This window comes from Bidens hawaiensis, unplaced genomic scaffold (genome assembly GCF_021521415.1).
Source record: "Bidens hawaiensis isolate Kalapana, Puna unplaced genomic scaffold, B.hawaiensis_p1.1 tig00028335_1, whole genome shotgun sequence".
NCBI lineage: Eukaryota > Viridiplantae > Streptophyta > Magnoliopsida > Asterales > Asteraceae > Bidens > Bidens hawaiensis.
Genome location: NW_027494629.1, coordinates 138,246 through 143,401, shown reverse-complemented (window position 1 = coordinate 143,401; position 5,156 = coordinate 138,246). Strand labels below are relative to the sequence as shown.

The 5,156-nt window shown below is 36.6% G+C and overlaps 1 non-coding gene across 1 annotated transcript; it reads right to left on the bottom strand.

The window, feature by feature from the left end:
• Window positions 1–2,290: 2,290 nt before the first annotated feature.
• Window positions 2,291–2,364, bottom strand: TRNAR-UCG (transfer RNA arginine (anticodon UCG)). The gene has a single exon. It is a non-coding gene; the product is annotated as a tRNA-Arg (tRNA).
• Between the last annotated feature and the right edge of the window lie 2,792 nt (window positions 2,365–5,156).

Below are 5,156 nucleotides of genomic sequence, written 5' to 3'. Positions count from 1 at the left end.
CTTCATTACTCGCGACACTATTGGTGTCAATATTTATTAATACACATTTTATCGCGCACGCGCAGCGGGGAAAATATAGAACATAAATCAAACATAAATCAAACATAAATCAATATATTTTAAATTATAACATTCAAACAACATTAACTTGTCTTGATACATTTTAATCTAGGTCCAAAAGTAAAAACGTCCTATGTGTCCACAAGCTCCAAAACAGCTACTGCAAACCTGAACATGTGTTAAAATAAACGTCAAACACTTGCGTGTTGGTGAGAAATCAAGTTTAATACAATACATAGATAATCATAAATCTGCGCGCAACATGTGTATGTCTGGTTTTCAACAAGGGTGTAATCTGATCGGGACCAACTCTAAGAGACAAGACTGCCAGTGCTCACAATTGAGCTCACAAACAAGACTAACTGTGCATGTGTAAACAAAAGAGAAAATCATAAACGAATGTTCTCCCGTGTTCATCTAATGGTACCATGAAAACTGCGGAATAGACCGTCCATACGGTTAATGATCCACACATACAAATAAACAGCCAAGTCTACGTCCTCAACACATGGGATACTGCGCGACTAAAGTTCATAAACAGTTTAAGACTCAAGTTTTGTATGAACACATGAACATCCCAAAGCATTTAAAATAAAAAGGGATTAGATACGAGATAACTCACTTGATAAACGATGCGGTGTAAGATAAAGCAAGAACCAACTTTAAACAAGCACAAGTTAACCTATAAATAAGATTATTGTTTTAATGATTTGTTTTAAGTCTTGATTATAAGTTAGCATAATTAATAAGTAAATTATTATATATAATATATATATATTACCGGAAAAGCAGGGCAGAACAGGGAGGAAGACGGAGGCAGAGAGGAAGACGGCAGAGAGAGCAAGGAGCAAGAGAACAGGAGAGATTAAGTGTTTTGTGTGTGTAGTGTTGAAATATTATTATTATTTATAGGAAAACCCTAGGAGACATAATCCCTAGAAAAGGGGAAAGGATCTTTAACAGGATCAAGCGAAAGATATCAAAAAGCATACGAATCCAAAAGCAAAAGATATGGAAAGATATGGCAGCTGCAGAGGCAAGATAAAGCTGTCAGGGAACAGTAAAAAAAAAGGCATGGGCGGTTCAGATAAAGGTACTGGTCAAGCATGGCAAAAGCAGATCTCAAAAGATAATGTCAGTCACTTTATCTGCCAACCAATGGGGTTGGTGCGCATGCTGCGCCGAAAGTAACTATTCAGACATAAAGCAGATTAGGTCAACAACACAAAAGATAAGACAACACAAAAGCAAACGGCTAGATTAAACAGAAGAAAAACTCAAAGGGGTTAAGCGCGGGAAGGCTGAGTGCGCGAGCGCGAAGGCTGGCACAACAATCCTTAGCGCACTGCGGGAAGAATCACAAATCCTTCGCGTGCTGCGTGAAGAACAAGAATTCTAAGCGCATCGCGGGAAGAACATACATTCTTAGCGCATTGCGGGAAGAACATGCATTCTTAGCGCGCTGCGAGAAGAGTTCTCTTCACGCATCGCAGGAACAAGATGTCTTCACGCAGGCTTCCTATGTAAGGAGTCTGGCGCGTGGAGCTGCAGACATCCTTAGGCGGGAAGAACCAAAGGACAAGCAAAGAGTTAGAAGAAAGAGGAAACAAGGCTTAAGGGCGGGACAGCGACAAGAGGGAACAGAAGGCGGAAAGAGAGAAGAGGGATGGGACGGCGGAAAGAAAGAGAGAGAGAGGCGGGAAGGAAAATATATATATATTATTATTAAAAGTAAAATATAAGTATAAATGAATATTAAATCATAAAAGAAAGAGATCGGATAAGAGAAACGGGTACCTGGGTCGGGTCGGATCGGGGCAGATGTTACAGATACAATTAAAACAATGTATCTATCCGCTTCTAGTAATTTTATATTTAAATTGATTTTATATAAATAAATCTTGATTTGCTTAACTCTTTATATAAATTGCATATCTACATTCGCCGCTTAATTACTCTGTATTGCACTCAATTCATTCCCTGCAACATGATTTATGAATCATCTCAAAATTACTATAAAATTTATTTTGTTTTTGTTAATATAAACATATATGGGGCGTTTGGATCGAATTGAAATTAATAGTTTAATTTATGCAACAATAAATTAGTTCAAGGATTTTAGAATTGCATATCTAAACAAGTTATCTAATTATTTACAAGTAATATGACTTATTCCAAATAATCAATTCAAATAAAATGGTGCTTAAAATAAGATACATAAAAAAATAGTCGACCACAGTGGGAGTCGAACCCACGACCTTTTGCTCCGAAGTCAAACGCGCTAATACACTGCGATATGCGGTCTAATTGATAATCCGAAATGTAGGCATAAACTATTATACATTTAGTAAATGGGATTTTAAACAAGTGACACATTTATTTATCAAAAGCAAAAATATGAGTGAAAATATAAGATGATGTTATTTCACTTTAACATTACCATGCAATAGAGAAAATCCAAGATGTTAAGATAAGGCCAAGGACTTCTACATGCTCTCAATGAAAAAGTTCATGGTCAATATTTATGTGAGAGTCACAAGAAAGATAATTTGTAGATGTTTTATGACTTTTGGGGAGAGAAATGATGTTTTTGGGGAACACGTGAAGAGAAGAGGTCATTAACCTCCTATGTTAAAGATGTTCGATCCAAGTATTTCAATAAGGTGGCATAGTTCATTTTGTACTTTCATTCAAGCGTAAATTTAATATTGGATTTCATGTATGTTTTATATTAATTATGTTTGGCATCGGGCTATTATGCGTTGATGTATTCTTGGTACGTACTTAGTTAACCTCAATTATGAGCTTAAGCAAACTTGGATGATTTCAGAAAAAATCATCTACTTTTTAAGGATGAATGTAATACAATTAGTTCTATTTAATATAACTTTGGGTAAAATACATCGATAATTATACAGACATAGAAGGTAGCTAGGAATTTAGTTTTATATTTAAAATCCCGTGTGATATGACATAGTCAATTATAATAATGAAGTGAACTCAAATTGATAAACAGAAGTTACAGAACACTACTTGAATTAAGGTAACCACATGGTAGTCCATTGATTCGGCAGTCAATTACACAGAATGAAACAACACGTTAATGATAGGAGATATAACAAGACGGGAATAAAAGAGAATCATCGATTAACAATATTTGCATCCTTATGGGCTTCCATCTTGCTTGCATATATTCGGCAACCATCCCATAAATAAACTCGTTCACTTGTTGGGCTTCTTGAATTGAATTCCTAGATTGAGCCCAGTGTGATCAGCTTTGGGCCATCTCACAAGTACGGTTCATAATAGATAGATCTATATTTTAAGCAGATTTAAATTGAGGTATTGTGTTATTTGAATTAATCTCAATAAACTGAAATTCAATTTTATACTCGTATCTATCAATAAAAGAAATTTGATTATTGTCTCCTCATTCACAAATAATTATACATCTTGTATATGCAATAAATTCATATTGAAAAAAAAAGACCTAATAGTCAATATGTGTAGTAGTGTCTCAATCGGGAAAGAGACATCGATTGACTTTGTGGAGAGAGGGAGGTGACTGTCGGCCACAAAGACCATTTCAGAAGAAATTGACGGTGAGAGAGAGAGAGGATTAACACATGTTTATTGTAGATATGAAAATTGAGCCAAAAGACGAGAAAAAGTTTGGGCTATAGTAAAAATTTCTTTTATCGGGCTTAAACAATTAAATGTTAAATAAGCTAATTAGTTATGATCTGGGTTGTGTAAGAAATTATTATTATTATTATGAAATACATATACTTTTCAAGAATTATGTATATAATTAAAAAAAATCCATGCATACCGGGGAAATCGAGCTAGAGAAAGCCCCCCCCCCCCCCCCCCGCTCCCCTCTTCGAAGCCGACTCTGCTAGTTGTCCTATCAATTTAGTCTAGGTTTAGTTTAATCAAACTTGTTAAACTTGCTTTTATAATAAAAGAAAAAAAAATTAATATTAACACATACTCATTGTGATACGATACCTTCGTTGTGCTAACTATCTTGATGTTTAGGTTTTTGAATTACTTAAACGACATAATTAAAAATAATATTCTTACTTTTTTGTTTATAATTAACTCATAAGCATCTTACCCACAATGAAATAAAATTTAGTCTGGTAAGGGCAAATGATGAAGAATTAATTAAATAACACAATGATCATGCACACATTGTTTGAATTTTGAAATTGCCGTCCCACTCTAGCTTCCGGCCAACTCCCCCAGTTCTTATTTCCCTCACAAAATAACACATCCCCACCGTTCAAACTAGTGATATTTGTGATCAACGGTTGGAAAGTATCGAATGACAACATAGTTGCATGAGTCAAACTTGTCAGCAGCCCCAACTGTTCCGTGCTTATTAAGGTTCCACACACTATATAACATGTTCCCTAAGCTAAACACCTTAAATCATACCATCGCATTGCCACAAACCTCCAACTCACATTCCTTATCTTCCTCATGCAGCTTCATCACCAAAAATGTGTCGAAAGATGGCGTTGGACTTTGAGAGATGGGTTCAGGATCAGGTGCATGGGGTCAGAATGTGTCGAAAGATGGCTTTAAAATAGTAAAAACGACGAAAGGCAGGAATTTCGCATCGCACAGCCATACGAAGCGAAATCAATAATTTCGCATCGCATGACCATGCGAAGCGAAACAGTTCCATGCGAAGCGAAATGCTTCCATGCGAAGCAAAACAGTTTCATGCGAAGCGAAACGCTTTCATGCGAAGCGAAACAGTTTCATACGAAGCGAAATTCTTCCATGCGAAATTTTATAAAATTCATTTTTCTGATGCAGCCAGGGGCGCTGCCCCTTGGACCCTGCTAGGGGCTGCCGCCCCTAGACCCCGCTACCAGCGGCGCTGCCCCCGGACCCCCGCTAGTTGAGGGTGTCATTGACTTAGATATAAGAAGTAGCAGTAATGGATATTTGACACTCGTAATGCGTTATACAGTTAGCCGTGCACAGCTAAAGAAGGGCATAACTATTAACGGCGAGAGAAATCGACTTCAGGTGAATTTCTAGCCCCTTTATCTGTTATGATTTTGGGGCTGTGTGCATAC